At 35.1% G+C, this 16,780-nt stretch overlaps 1 pseudogene across 1 annotated transcript; it reads left to right on the top strand.

The window, feature by feature from the left end:
• The first annotated feature begins 9,413 nt into the window (after positions 1-9,413).
• Positions 9,414-10,129, top strand: LOC308618915 (14-3-3 protein zeta/delta-like; annotated as a pseudogene). The gene has a single exon. The product of its transcript is annotated as a 14-3-3 protein zeta/delta-like (transcript).
• The last annotated feature ends 6,651 nt before the right edge of the window (positions 10,130-16,780 follow it).

A 16,780-nucleotide genomic window follows, 5' to 3' on the forward strand; every position in this document is an offset into this window, starting at 1 on the left:
AAACTAAAACAGTGGTTTATGGAAATATAAATTAGTTTCATCATAGAAAATACTGGAAATGGGAGACTTACTTTTAGAATACCTGCTATGTACAGATATTTTTGCATATATTATTTGCAAAATGAGTATACGTAATCTTACCAAGTAAATATATTTAGATTTTTTCCTCATTTTCCCAACATGGCAACTGAAGTTCAGAAAAGTAAAAGCACTGTTCAAAGTCATAAATACAGTAAATGGTGGATCATAATAAAACCCCAGATTTGTTTATGATGTTTTGTTTTAAATATATAACACAACTCCTTGTGCAAAGTGAGATATTCTGTTAATCGCTATTTTAGAGCAGAAAAAAATGCATAGTATATATGTTCAACTGGCTAGTTTAACCTGTCTCTATATTCTTCTGTAATAGAATACTGGGTCGGCATCACCCTTCTAAGCCTGGAAGGGGAGGTGGAAGGAGGCAGGGGAATCAGAGATGTTGTACTATAGAAAAAAGGTGATCAAAAATGGCATATAAAATTAGTAAATCAGAATTTCGGTGATCTGAAGACCAAGGCACAGCACCCTAAGAAGATAAAACTAGGAGGAAAAGGTTAGGATTTGAGAAAGGAAATAGAATGCTTCCTCAGCTTGGCCTTAATCAGCCTAAGGGCTTTAAGTTGTGATTTGTGTCTTTCTGCTTCCTTCTCTTAGTGACATCTTAAATATTTAAAAGCCTTGTGATTCTCCTTTAAACATAAACTTCAATATAGAAAGGTTAAGGCTTGATCTTTCAATAATTGTAAATTATGGTTTGTGGCCCTATTTTTTCTAGCTTTATTAAGATATAATTGACAAATAAAAATTATATGTATTTAAGCTGTACAGTTGATGTTTTGATATAGGCACACATTGTGTAATGATTACCACATATCCATTATCTCACTTAGTTATATGTGTGTGTGTGTGTGTGTGTGTGTGGTAAGAACACTTAAGATACAATCTCCTAGCAAATTTCAAGCACACAATACAGTATTATTAACTATAATCACCATGCTGTGCATTAGATCCCCAGAAGACCCTGTTCTCATAGAAAAGGCCATCACTGAATTGCCTGTAGGACAGTTTGACTTAAATAAGAAGAGTAAACCTTGAAGCTCCTAGTCCTGACTGGCAATGAGATTCAACTAATTAAACAAAGAAGCAAAACTAAGACTAAGAATGTAATTGTGTAATCTATAGCTATATATCAGCAGTGACCAACTAACTGTCAAAGAGAGATCATATAGATTCAGAAAATAATCAATTTAATATCAGGATGTGAGCTTCTTAGAAAGCTGCCTCCCTCTTGCTACTTCTCTAATAGGAAAAAAAAATTGTTTTCTCATTGTAATTATTTTGCACAATAAAATAGGTAGTCCAAGTTGTATAAACATACCCTTTCCTCTTGGGACTCAATGAAGTAAAATAGAATTAATGTGTTTTTGTCGCTGTTTCTGGGTGTTGGTGATATTTTATTTTATTGTAGTTGGAAGTATATAGTTTGGATGTTTTTAAGTGAACATTTATCATTTTTTAAAAGATACATTTTTAAGACTACTTTCATTTTTAAATATCATTTTAAATGACTTTGTTTTCCATAAATTGTTTCTTATGCCAAAAAAATGCTGACTAAGTGTATATATAACTGAGTCATGTATAATCAGTATTACTCTCTTAAGTAGACCATTTAGGATGGTAGGACATTCCAGATCTGGATAATAAACTTATCCTGTTTAGTGATGGTAATAAATCAGCATCATCTGGAAAGTCCCAACACTGTAAAATTTCTTGTAATGTTCCCTAATCCTTGGTCAATGCTCTTTTTCTTTAGAATCACAGATACTCTTATGGAAGAAAACGTTCTGGTTATATCATGATACACAAGAACATGTTCCAAGCTGTTTTTGTTTGGGAGGGGAATGTTTGTATTGTTCTGTTTAGTTTAATTTAGCTTACTTTAATTTAGTTCAGTTTTGTTTTCAACTGAAAAGAAGGCAAATACATAGATGCCATTCCAAAATTGCACAGGGAACAAAAATAGAGAGAGATAATAAGAAGTGCCTGTCAAATGGAGATTTGAGTGATCTGAGTAAATCACCAGCCCCAGCCTACCACATTTTCTTCCGCTTGACAAGAATAGACAGAGTATTAGTGAGAACGATCAGAGTTACACTCAGGGTTGGTGATACCTCTTCAAGAAATAAAAACAAACTTGTTCTTTCTTCAGTTAATCATTTTCAGTTTGAGGTATAGGTTTCCAAACACATACGAGTCCACTGAGAATCTGTTTCTACAGGTTATTTTCTAAAGTGAGAAGGATCTTGAATCCAGCCTCTTTTAGGTAGAAAATTAGTCTTTCAGGACAAACTGGTTGAACAAAATCTCACTACATAAACATTTTCTTGGAAGAAAAATATTTTAAAATACATTCTTTATAGCTGTCATATGTTGAGCTCTAACTCTAAGTGCCTGCATATATTAATTCATTTAACACTATAAAGATATAAAAACCTTTCAAAATTTATTGTTCTTACTATTATTCTCTTGATATTACAGATGAGGAAAACAGGGCATAGAAAAGTTGTCACATTCTCAATGTCAGATAGCTACTAAGTGAAGGGTTAGAATATAAACCCAGGTCTATCTGAGTCCTGAACTTGCACCTTCAGTGTTTGCCTCTACTACCTCTCAAGAAAGAAGCATGGCTATGGATGTCAGTACAAGAAAACAATCTGGATGATATCTGAGAACTAATTAATGGGTTGGAGCCATAGTATAGTTGTCTCTATTAATCGGCAGTGTCAGAGAAATTATAGTGTTTGCTATGTGGATTTCTTAGGAAATGATGTCTATATAATTGCATAAAGTTCAGACATTTTCAGAGAAGCTAGCAATTTCAAGTTCCAACCATGTTCTCTATTCTTTGTATATTAGGGAAACTTCTATCTCCTATTTTTTTTTTAAAAAAGGCTGTAGTTTAGGCTGGGATCAAGGATTATCCATCTGAATTTTTAGAGAAATAAGTGGAATCTAACCAGTGAAACATGGTTACATGAGTTGGCATTCTGACTTTCTTCTGCTTCAGACCTTTGGCACATCAAGCTTCAGCTTCTATGCTGAATTCTAGCAAAGAGAGCATCTGACCCTTCCTTGCCCTTCCCTGTTCCTCCACCCCTGGTTCCACCTTACAGCTCCAGAGAACTAGGATCGGACACTACTTCTGTCTGCAAACAAATTATCCACTGTTTTTCTCAATACACTAATAGCAGATAGCAGCTAAAGAGTCATGTAATTTTGTTTGTATCTCTAATAAGTTTTCAAATATCAAGGCGGTAATAACACATGTTCCTATCAAAGATATTATAAACACATATCAATTCTTAGACATGCCAATAAAGTTTTATTTAAACTTTCTAAAAGGCATTGAGAGTGCATGGGCTGATGTGTTTCTTTTCAAAATTTTAAAGGATCTCAAGTGTCCAGACTAGGATCGATCATAATCCAACTGTACATTTGTGACCTTCCATTGTGTAGGTATATATTTACTAAATTTATGTGATTAGATTGTTTGATTACTTTAATATAATACATATTTGTGAACATACCACCCAGAATGAAGGGGATATTCTTTTTTGTCAATTTTACTGGAGTACAATTTATAGAAAAGAAAATGTACTCATTGTAAGTATACAGTTCAATGAATTTTGACAAATATGTAGACTTGGGTAACCATTATCACAATCCAGACATAGAAGACCGTCATCATCCCAAAGAGCTCCCTGATCCTCTTTTGCAAGGCAATACACCTCCCTCAGCTCCAGGCCCTGGCAACCACTTAGCTACTCTCTCACTGTAGTTTAAATGCTTTAAGTATTTCATGTAAATTGAATCACATGGTATGTACTTTTTTCTGATTTATTTCATCAAAATTCTTTTGAAATTCAGTCATGTTGTTGCAGGTATCAACAGTTAATTTTTTTAGGTAGTATTCCATTACATGGATGTACTACAATTTATTTACTTGTTGGCAGACAGTTGGTTTGTTTCTGCTTTTTTGGCTATTCTAAAAATTTCTGTGAATATTTATGAACAAGTATTTGCACATTTTTTTTTCATTTCTCTTGGGTAAATACTTGGGAGTGAAATGGGTGGGCTGCAAAGTAAGTGCATTTTTTTTTAGATAGCATAATGTGATGATTTAATATATGATAACATTGTGAAATAATTACCACAATCAAGTTAATTAACACATCCATAAACTCATATAGTTATCACTTTTTGTTTGTGCAATGAGAACACTTTAGATTTACTCTTTTAGCAAGTTTCAAGTATACAGTACTGTATAATTAACTATAATCACCATGCTGTATATTAGATTCCCAGAGCTGATTCATCTTATAACTGAAAGTTTTTATGCTTTGACCAATATCTCCCCATTTCCCCCAACACCCAGCCTCTGGCCATCACCATTCTACTCACTGGTTCTATGAGTTTGACTTTTTTAGGCTCCACATATAAATGAGACCATATTGTATTTGTCTTTCCGTGTACGGCTTATTTCACTTAGGATAATGTCCCCCAGGTTCATTCATGTTTCAAAGAGAAGAATTTCCTTCTTTTTATGGGTGATTAATATTCTATTGTATATTATATATATATATATATATATATATATATATATACACGTGTACATATGCATATATATACAAATACATATATGTATATTCACACACACACGCCACAGTTTCTTTATCCATTTATCTGTTGACAGACACTTAGGTTGTTTCCATACCTTAGCTATTGTGAATGATGCTGCAGTGAAATTAGGGGTACAGATATCTCTTCAAGACACTGATTTCATTTCCTTTGGATACATATCCAGAAATGGGATTGCTGGGCCATGTGTAGTTATATTTTTGATTTTTGAGGAACTTCCATATTTTTTTTCCATAATGGCTGTACCAGTTTACATTCCCACCAAAAGTGTACAAGAGTTTGCTTTTTTCCACACCCTCATCAATATTTATCTCCTGTCTTTTCGATAATAGCCATACTAACAGGTATGAGGAGATATCTCATTTGATTTGCATTTTCCTGATGATTAGTGATTTTCAGCATCTTTTCATATAACTGTTGGTCATGTGTATGTCTTATTTGGATAAATGTCTGTGAGGTCATTTGCTCACTTTTTAACTGTATCATTTAGTTTGCTATTGAATTGTATGAGGTCCTTATTTATTTTGGACTGTAACCTCTTATCAAAAATATATGATTTGAGGGCTTCCCTGGTGGTGCAGTGGTTGAGAGTCCGCCTGCCGATGCAGGGAACATGGGTTTGTGCCCCGGTCCGGGAAGATCCCACGTGCCGCGGAGCCGCTGGGCCCGTGAGCCATGGCCGCTGGGCCTGTGCCTCTGGAGCCTGTGCTCCGCAACGGGAGAGGCCACAACGGTGAGAGGCCCGCGTACCGCAAAATTAAAAAAAAAAAAATATATATATATATATATATATATATATGATTTGCAAATATTTTCTCCCATGCCATACATTGCCTTTCCATTTTTCTGGTTGTTTCCTTCGTTGTACAGAGGCCTTTACTTGATGTATTCCCACTTTTTAATTTTTGCTTTTCTTGTCTGCTTTTGGTGCCATATCAAAAATATATATATTGTTGCCAAGACCAGTGTCAAGGAGCTTTTCCCCTATGTTTTCTTTAAGGAGTTCCATGGTTTCAGATCTTACATTTATGTCTTTAATCCATTTCAAGTTAATTTTTATTTACAGTGTAAGATTACGTTTCAATTTCATTCTTTTGCATATGAGTATCCAGTTTTCCCAGCACCATATATTGAAGAGACCATACTTCCCCTATTGTGTATTCTTGAAACCTTTGTTGTTGGCTGTATACGTATGGGTTTATTTCTGGTCTCTCTATTCTGTTTCATTGGTCTATGTGTCTGTTTTTATGCCAGTGTCATACTGTTTTGATTCCTATATCTTTCTTTTATCAGTGTTTTATAGCAGTGGTCCCCAACCTTTTTGGTACCAGGTACCAGTTTCATGGAAGGCAATTTTTCCACGGATTGGGGGAAATTGTTCAGGCAGTAATGCAAGCAATGGGGAGTGGCTGATGAAGTTTTGCTCACTTGCCGGCCCGTGGCTCACCTTCTGTGGCCCGTTTCCTAACAGGCCACAGACTGGTACCAGTCCGCAGCCTGGGGGTTAGGGACTCCTGTTTTACACTTTTCAGTTGTACAAATTTTCCACTTCCTTGGTTAAATGTATTCTTAAGTATTTTATTCTTTTTGATGCTATTGTAATTGGCATTGTATCCTTAATTTCTTTTTCAGATAGTTCATTGTTAGTTTATAAAAATGTAACTAATTTTTGTATATTAATTTTTTTTCCTTCAACTTTACTGAATTCATTTATTAGTTCTAATAGTTTTTGGTTGGAGTCTCTGGCCAGAGAAATTAATCAATAAACAGAAATAAAATATATCTGATTCAGAAAGGAATAAGTTAAATTGTCTCTGCAGATGATACAATCTTTTACATAAAAAACACTAAAAGCCAGATTTTTCATGGTAACTCATTTCAAGCTCTATGACTTTTCCCCGTTTTTCTCCTATTTCTTTCATCCTTTTCACCCAAAGAAACTGTCACCTGATTCTTATCTTCATCATTCTCTTGCTTTCCATTTTATATGTTCTTTTTAACTATTTCATGTTTCCATAAAGTGTATATGATTTTAGTTGTTTTAACACTAGTAAGGAGGATATTGTACTATAATGTAATAATTTAGTATATTTTTTCACTAAATAGCATGCAATTAACATTCATATACAGTGTTGCTATAATTTGTTCAATTTGAATGTTGTTCTATAGTCCATCATGTAAGTACACAATTAATTCATCTACTCTCTTGCCAATGAACATTTGAGTTTTTTCTATGGTTTTGCTATTATGAACAGTTTTGCTATGAACATTCTTGTACATGTCTTCTGATATATATATGTATAAACATATATATAAACATATATTTCTCTTGACTTTATATACAGGATTAGGATTACTATTCTAAACTTACAAGGTAATACCATGGTGATTTTAACACTTAGCACTCCTACCAGAAATGTATAAGAGATTTAAGGTGTATATCACTTCCAGCACAGATGTTGACTTTAAAAAAATGCACAAAATGAGAGTTACGAGTTAAGTTTTATTTGAGGCAAAACGAGGACTACAGCCTGGGAGACAGGGCTTCAGATAACTCTGAGAAACTGCTCCAAGGGGGCGAAGGTGGCGGGGGGTGGGGGGGTGGGGGGGAGCCAGGCTATATAGAAATTTTGTAACAAAGGGCAGGTAGTCTGTACATCAAAACATTATTGTTAATTAAAGAAAACCAGATATCTCAAGTTAAGGAATTGAGCGCTTTTCTACATATGGGAACATGCAAGAGTCTGGGCTCACTGAAATCATTCCTTTGATATGCAGCTCAGCTATCTGGGGCCAGTATTCTGTGTTTTCACATCCTGAGTTTCCTAAGAGCTCACTGTAGGGAGTGGCTGCAGTCTGATGGCTGCTAGATGGCAGGTGTTCTTTTCAGCCCTGAGTTTCCTCAGGGCTCACCAGCTCATGTTGGACGGCTGCAATTGTTGATGACTGTGACATCCTTTGTTTACTGATATGGCAGGAAATATTCCATTTATCACAGGGTTCTTCCAAGCTTTTAAAATATCTGCTCGTTTAATGAGAGTTACAATGGTATCTTATAGCAGTCTTGATTTACATTGTCCTGACAATGGATGAAGTTCATTTATTAGAGATATGTATTTCCTCTGCTGTGAAATGCTTTTTCATGACCTTTGCCCCATTGTTTTCTTTGAGTTGTAGCTTTACTTACTAATTTGTAGTTCTTTACCTAGACTTGATAAAATTTATTTGTTGGCTGTGTTTATTGCTGATAGCTTTTTCTCATTTATAACTTATGTTTCACTTAGGAGTATTTGTTGATGAACCAATTTTCTTAATTTTAATATTATCAAATATTGTCAATAATTTTTGTGCCTAAAATATGTTCACCAATATGTTCTACTAAGATGCTCACAGTTTTGTTTTTAATATTCAAATCCTTAATCTTTCTGGAAATGATTTTATTTTTGTGGATAACCAGTTTTTCAGTTTCACTTATTGAATCCTCCCACCCTTCCTTACTGATGAGACAGGACATCTCTGACGTACTTAAAGTTCCATGAATGGGTGAGTCTAGTTCTTGGTTCTCTATTCCATTGGCCAGTTTTCTATTCCTGTGCCAGCTACATACTATCTTTATTACTACAGCTTATAAAAAGTTCTGATAATTGATATGAACAAACATACAATAAATTATTTACTTACACAATGAAATATGAAACAACAGTCAAAATGAATGAATGTGATAATATATATAAACCTAAACAATATACTTTTAGTAAAAACTCCTAAATTATTACAAATAGCATGGTATACTTTATAATAAATCCTAAAAGAACTGAAAAGTATGTTACCAAACCAAACACATCAGCTCGCCCACACGCAGTAAAGCCAATCTACTGACACTGAGTTATGGTGAAGGAAAGTGCAGGGTTTATTGCAGCATGCCAAGCAAGTAGTCCAGGGTAGCTAGTGCTCAAAAATACCAGAACTCCCTGATAGGTTTCAGGAAAGTATTTTTAAAGGCCAGGTGAGGGAGGGGACTCCCAGGTTATGTAACCAGCATAGTCCTGTGATTGGCTGACGGTGAGGTAACAAGGCAGTGCCACAGGGGTTAATGTTATCAATCCTTGGTCTCCAGGAAGCCTGCAGGCTATGTGCCCATGGTCATCAAGTAGTTAATGTCTTCCCTTTGGTGGGGGTTTTAGTATCTGTAAAACAACTCTGGAAATGTGCATCAGATACTGTTACCTAAATACTTAAGAGAGGAACTAAACCAGAGGATATGGGGGAGGGGTCTGTCCCAGGAAGGCCCAGTAGGATCCTGCTTGGTTACAATTAAACTTGTATGGGTACATATAACAAAGAAAATAAATTATATGAAAAGAAAATGCATAAAACTGCTCTTCCTCAGGCTTATGATTCAACAATCTATGACTATAATTTACCACATTAAGATATTAAAAGAGAAAAACAATATGGTTATTTCAGTTAGGTGCAGGCAAAGTATTTGATAAAGTTCAACCTAAATTCCTGTCTTAAAAAAGAAAGCCTCTTAGAATAGATGAGAATAGATGAATTCAAGAATAGATGAGAACATCATTAATCTGATAAAAGTATCTTTGAAAACAAAAAGTCAGACACTGCTGAGCCCCCATCCATCTTCCACCAGCCACTCTGGACATAAACATCCAGTCATGAATGAAAATAAGCTGGATCAGAAACAAAACTGGCTGATCAGGCTGAGCAGTGTGATGTCATGTCAGCCTGCATGATGTCTGTAACTAAGCAAGGAGCTGAATTATCCAATGGGGAAGGTAATCTCTCAGTTACTTATAAAAACGTTGTAAGAATTTGTAGGCCATTTTGGAGGGTCATCTCAAGTACTGAGTTAAAGACAGAAGATGCTGAGCAAAACAACAGATGACTTGTGAAGAAAGGAGGTTGAGACCAAGGTTAGAGTACATCTGCAATGATGTACTGTCTCTTTTGGAAGAGTTCTTGATCCCAATGCTGCACAAGCAGAGAGCAAACACTTCTATTTGAAAATGAAAGGTGACTACTACCGTTACATGTCTGAGGTTGCCACTGGTAACAAGAAAGGAATTGTGGATCAGTCACAACAAGCATACCAAGAGGCTTTTGAAATCAGCAAAAAGGATATGTAATGGACTCCTCCTATCATATTGAATCTGGTCCTTTATTTCCCTGTATTCTATTTTGAGATCTGAACTCCTCTGAGAAAGCCTGCTTTCTTTCAAAGACAACTTTGGATGAAACCATTGCTACATTAAGTGAAGAGTCATACAAAGACAGGAGGCTAATAATGCAGTGACTGAGAGACAACATAACATTGTGCACATCAGATACCCAAGAAGACAAAGCCAAAGCAGGAGAAAGTTGGGAAAATTAATCAGCCTTTCAACTTTTGTCTGCATCACCCTAAAATTTACAAAAGACCATTCTCATCCAAGCTGTTTTTTATGCTTTGTGACAGTTTTATATTACTTCTATTCGAATTTCTTTCTCATGTGGTTTTTATGTTTAATACTAGAAGAGAAGGGTCAGTTAGCATTTAGGGACTTACCCGTTTTCATTATGAGGTGCTCAATATGGTGATGTGGAATTTTTATGCAAGTTATTAATGCTTGGCATAGTACTTTTGGTACATTGTGGCTTGACAAGGGCCAGTGTGAAAACTGTTTCCATGTCTAAGTAAACAGAACTGCCTGGTGGGAGATAAAAGGGGTAATTGATTCTAGACAGAGGTGTCGTTACTGTGGGTCCTTTAAGATTTAGAGCTTAAGGCTGTAGTACAAATACATATATACCAATGGATATTGTATGTTGAACCAAGTGTATCTGTGGAATATACAACCTCAATTTGCACACTTTTGACTACATCTACAGAAGTGTTCCTTTAGAGAAGGTTGTGTCCCAGTTTGCTTTGGATAGAGGCAGAAATGGTTCATATTCCATAATTTGTAAAGTTGCCTGCTTTTTACTTTCATTATTTTTGCTACACTTATTTGTGTAGCAAATACACTTTTTGCTACACTTATCTAAATGTTTTAGGCAACCTAAGAACAAATGTACAATTAAAGATGCAGTAAAAATGCATTTGCTAATATCCATTACTTTATAAATGTCAATCACAGTAGCAAAACAAAGTTGTATTTAACTTTTTTAAGGTTTTTTTCATTTTCGTGCTGTATATGAATGACTGTAAAAGTAGTTAACAGAGAAATAAGTTGACATGATGGATAGGTTTACTTAATTTCTTATAAATTTTTCAATATCTATGAAAATTTTAAGAACATATGTATTAAGTTAATGTAAGTAGAATAAAAGTTTTATGAATGGACTTTCAGAAAGAAAAGATTGCCCACTATTGTCCCTTTATTCAATTTTATTTGACATTATAGCTAGTGTAATAAGGTGAATTAGAGATATGGGGATCAGAGAGGAGGAAATAAAACTCTGTTTCTTTATCAATCATGTTACCATTTATAGAAAATTCAAAATAATCTACAAATTATTAGAAGGCAGAAAAGTTTTGTTAAGATAGCTGGATAACAGTTAGTATACAAAAGCCAACTGCATTTCCATACTCTATCAACAAATAAGTGGGAAGTATAAGTAAAAATATTTTTACAATAGTATTAGAAAATATCTTCTACCTTACAGATAATTTAAGTAAAGCCAGGCAGGCCTTTTACTGTGAAAAATTTACAACTTTTATGAAGAAACATTGAAGAAGAGACTACAAAAATGGAGAGATACACCATATTCATTGATAGGAAGACAAATTGATTTATAAAAAATGCAAACTTCAATAAAAAATCTGAAAATTTTCCAGAGAACTTGATGTATTTATTTCAAGATTTGATCAGAAAAGTAACATGCCAAGCATAGTAAGGCAAATACCATATATTTTCACTTATATGCAGAATCTAAAAATAAAACAAATGAATAATGTAATAAAACAAATGAATAATATAACAAAACAAAAACAGACTCACAGATATAGAGAAAAAAATAGTGGTTACCAGTGGGAAAAGGAATGAGGAAGGGGCAAGATAGGGGTAGAGAATGAAGAGGTATATACTACTATGATGTATAAAATAAATAAGATATGAAGATATATTGTACAGCACAGAGAATATTGCCAATATTTTATAATAACCCTAAATGGAGTATAATCTATAAAAATACTGAATCATTATATTGTACACTTGAAACTAGTACAATGCTATAAATCAATTATATTTTAATAATAGTCATAATATAATAATAATAATAATACTCATATTTATCTGGGGATACTTACTTCTTTGGTCAAGCAAAGATGAAAAGATGATTTGGCTACAGACCAGAACCTCATTTGTATCAAGCCCTGTGAGTTCAAGAATAGCGGGAGATAGATGCACGCTAGTGTGAAGAACCTCAAGCACCAGAAACCTTACCAAAAGGGCTTTCAGGTCAAGGCTCTACCTTCTACAACCAGAGAGAAGCAGCCTTGGGAGGAGTCACTTCTTAGGTTGGAGTTCATCATCCATGGGGATTTAGAAAGGCAGAGGCCAATTCATCTTTACCTATTTTTCTCAGCTCTTTGTCTCTGCAGTACTGCTATATGTTGTGTTAAAGTCCTGAAGACATTGATACCAGCAAGTGTGTCACCAGATGAGGGAGTAGGCATTGACTATCTCAAGACAACTAATGAGGAGAAAGACTGGCAGAATTCCAAGGACCTCTCCCTTATTTTATCCTGCCACAGTTGTCTCATGCTTCCTTCCCTCTCAGGTTTTGACAGACAAATAGGCTAACGTTGACGGGAATTTAAGAGATTCCTAATGCAAGAAGAATCAACATTTTCCACCCTGTCTCTAATGGCAAATGATATAGAGTGCAACACACAAAATTTATGGAAACTTCCCAGGTTAAGAACAATTCCTAATAAAGTGCCTGTAACTCTACTACTTTCTTTCACTTGAGAAGCCTTATCAAAATACAAGAGAAGGTGAAGATATTTAAGGTATAATCTAGACTGCACTGTATTTTTAAGTAGTAAATTATATACAAACTCAAGAACTTGAACTATTTTTAGTGTATTAGGGTCAAAATTTACACACAAAAATTCAGACATGAGAAAAAATTAATTTGTTTTCAAAAACTGGTTTCATCTTTATTCTGGAGCTTCCATTCTCATCTGATAGTAACAATGAAAACTTAAATTTCCATTCAAGGTAATAATCTCTTCCAGTTTAAAAAACATATCATAGTTGTGTTTAAACATGTTTTTAACTTCGATCCACCCACAGTAAGAAATACTTTTTTTCTCACTGTGATGTAGTACAACAGAAGTATGAATATGTATGTGTGAAGGTATAGATAGATTTAGAGATAGAGATATTTGACTATTGATATAAAACTGAACCTCATATTTCGCCAAACAACACTTACTTAACACCATGTGGGATACACTTGTATTTTTTTTTACTTTATGCAATTTTTTTTTTTTTTTTTCGGTATGCAGGCCTCTCACTGTTGTGGCCTCTCCCGTTGCGGAGCACAGGCTCCGGACGCGCAGTCTCAGCGGCCATGGCTCACGGGCCCAGCCGCTCCGTGGCATGTGGGATCTTCCCGGACAGGGGCACAAGCCTATGTCCCCTGCATCGGCAGGCGGACTCTCAACCACTGTGCCACCAGGGAAGCCCTACTTTATGCTATTTTTAACCCACAAATTGAATTTCAAGATTCACCAATATGTTATGGCCACAGTTTAAAAGATACTGATGTAAAAACACCAATCAACAGCAACTTATTTTAATTTCAATTAACTCTGGATTTTCTATCTCTCTTATCTTTTTTTTTTCTTCCTTGAATAAATTCAAATTCTCCAGATGTTGGAACAGGGAAAGGTGAGTGCTGAGCTTCTCTACAACATTACCAGACTATACCTGAGAAGCAAGGTGTCATCCACAAACTTATCATGTTCTTTCTAGCCCTCCCTCCCTAAAATTTAACTCCAACGAATGGTGGAGTATCAGTTAGGTAAGATACTGAGTCTAGCCACTTGGCTCTCTCTCATTCCCTCCCCTCTAATTTCTTTCCCCAGTACAAAAAGAGTATTCTGTTTTCCATTCTTTTCCAGTAGAAACTGCCCTTAAGTGTCATTCTTTTCCTTATCTTGGTAGTATTTGTTCCTCCCTTTGCTGAGAAAACAAATCTCAGCCTCAAGAACTAGTCATCAGAGCAGAAGAAAACTATGAATAAGGGAAAATCTTGTAATATTTCCAAATATTATCCAATTAATTAGGGAACAAATTTCTTGCAGTGCGTTTCCTAATGCATTACACTGTGCTGCTATGCAGGAACCTTAGAGTTGAAAAATCACTAAAGTCCAACATCTTCTTTTCCAAATGAGTTAATGGGAACCCTCAGAGAGTGGGAGTGATTTTCTCAAGATTTTGCCCTTGATTCTGTATAGTTTCTTCTCCCCTCCACTGTGTTCTGATTTTCAAAAGGTGTGTCCAGGTATATGTCTTTTGGACCAATTAATGGCAAAATGATAAAACAGATAAAAGAAAATATAAATATGACCAGTCTTCTCTTTCCATTATCTCTGCATCTTCTCCTACTTTTGCATCTCTACAACAACCTGTGCCCTCAACCTCCAACACTTTGCCTCCCATCAGATTGCCTTCAAAACTTTACACTATGGTTGTTCTATTTTTAGTTTTTTAAGGAACCTCCATACTGTTCTCCACAGTGGCTGTATCAATTTACATTCCCACCAACAGTGCAAGAGGGTTCCCTTTCCTCCACACCCTCTCCAGCATTTATTGTTTGTAGATTTCTTGATGATGGCCATTCTAACTGGTGTGAGGTGATACCTCATTGTAGTTTTGATTTGCATTTGTCTAATGATTAGTGATGTTGAGCATCCTTTCATGTGTTTGTTGGTGATCTGTATATCTTCTTTGGCAAAAGGTCTATTTAGGTCCTCTGCCCATTTTTGGATTGGATTGTTTGTTTTTTTGATACTGAACTGCATGAGCTGCTTGTAAATTTTGGAGATTATAATAAAGACACAGACGTAGAGAATGGACTTGAGGACACAGGGAGGGGGAAGGGTAAGCTGGGACAAAGAGAGAGGCATGGACATACATACACTACCAAATGCAAAATCGATAGCTAGTGGGAAGCAGCCACATAGCACAGGGAGATCAGCTTGTGCTTTGTGACCACCTAGAGGGTGGGATAGGGAGGGTGGGAGGGAGATGCGAGAGGGAGGACATATGAGGATATATGTATATGTATAGCTGATTCACTTTGTTATAAAGCAGAAACTAACACACCATTGTAAAGCAATTATAGTCCAATAAAGATGTTAAAAAAAAAGAAAACTTTACACTAATCTCATGATATGACATATCATTTCCTCAAACTAGAATATTTTTGTCAACACCCTGTACCATAAAATTCAAATTAAATATCCAGGCCTGGCGTAAAATTGAAGGCAGTGCTAAAAAAAAACTTACTGAAAGAGAGATTTTTGCATCAGTTTTCTAGTTATACTCACATTTCTAACATGATATATTAGCACTGCAGAGTCATCATAGCCAATTCTAATACAATAGGAAGTTTCATTATATATTTAATTATAATATTAATCACATTAATAACTGTCCCAATTAAAATAATATTATTCTTGAGATATGAGAAAAGTTCACTTAGATAACAAATGTGTCTGATTTTGAGGTAATAGGAAATACTCCAAATTCTTATACCTTGTTTTTTAAATTAATATAACATATGTAAACAAGAAATTAAGTGGATCTGATTTTACCATAATTACACTAATGAACAAAGCATCTCTCCCGTCTTAAACATCCACATGTTTAGGAAATAATTATTTGGTAAAGGGCTGTGTGTTAATTAGAGAATTAGAGCACATTAAACATGGTGCCTTATAAACATGTTTCAATTTCTCCTTTTCTCACTTTGTCATGTTAATATGATAATAACCCAAAGTCATCTCATAAGAAGCTGAGAGTCTTCTCATAATAACCATAAGTCAAATTAGGTTAAATCTATCAAATATATTCCTAATTTTTAAAAACTATGATTTATGCTGCCTTGTATTTTAAAATATGAGTAAAAAACAGTTGCCCATTACTTTTTCACCTATTGCCCTTCTCTTCCTTCCCATCATTAGAAATCAGGCCCAGCCACTGTGATTTGGTGATTGCTCTTGTAAAAGTGACAAGGGGATAAAAGCACTTGACCTACATTTTCCCTTAGGCTCTTCCTTCTGCAACCTAAAAGAAAAAACTCAGAGTTCACAGTGAGAACAATAGTCTTTCCTGCACCACCTACACCTTTATTCTCAGGGTTCTGTAATCAACGGTGACAGCATTTGAAAACGCTAATCAGTCAGACTCTGAGATTATTGATCCCAGAAAAAAGTGTATGAACAACTTCTTTTCCATTTCTTCATATCTGTGGGTAGCTCCAGATAGAAAACTCAGTAACATCAATGACTCAAAACCTCCTACAAATTGATGTGCTAAGTCATAACATATACAAAATTAAAAGACATGATAGGATTTGTGTGATACTGTTTATATCTGCTTGGTTTTGAGAGAGGTTCTGGTTCCAGGCATACTATGCACAACTGCTCTTTCCTATGAAGGACTAAGGAGTTGCGGGTAGAGGGGGCTTGGTTACAAACACTCCCACAGTTCTCTTCTGATTAGATTCTTTGATACATTATAGCTTGAGCCCTAAGAGAGCCAGCCTTTAGCTCTACAGAGACAATAGGGATTCATGTTTGATCGTGTATACAAGGATAGTGTACAAGGATCAGCATGAGATAAAGAGAATCCAGATAATGATGTTTTGTTGCTCCTTCCATATACATCTCCTAAGGAAAGAGGCTCAGGGTGTAATTTACACCCTTTACATGCTAAAAGCCCATTTTAATCTCACACATTGCATCCCTTTGAGCAGCTAATAATGTATTTTCCACATCTTATTTATCTGTGTTTTCCCAGCACCT

This window comes from Mesoplodon bidens (genome assembly GCF_964165515.1).
Source record: "Mesoplodon bidens genome assembly, chromosome: 6".
Taxonomy (NCBI): domain Eukaryota; kingdom Metazoa; phylum Chordata; class Mammalia; order Artiodactyla; family Ziphiidae; genus Mesoplodon; species Mesoplodon bidens.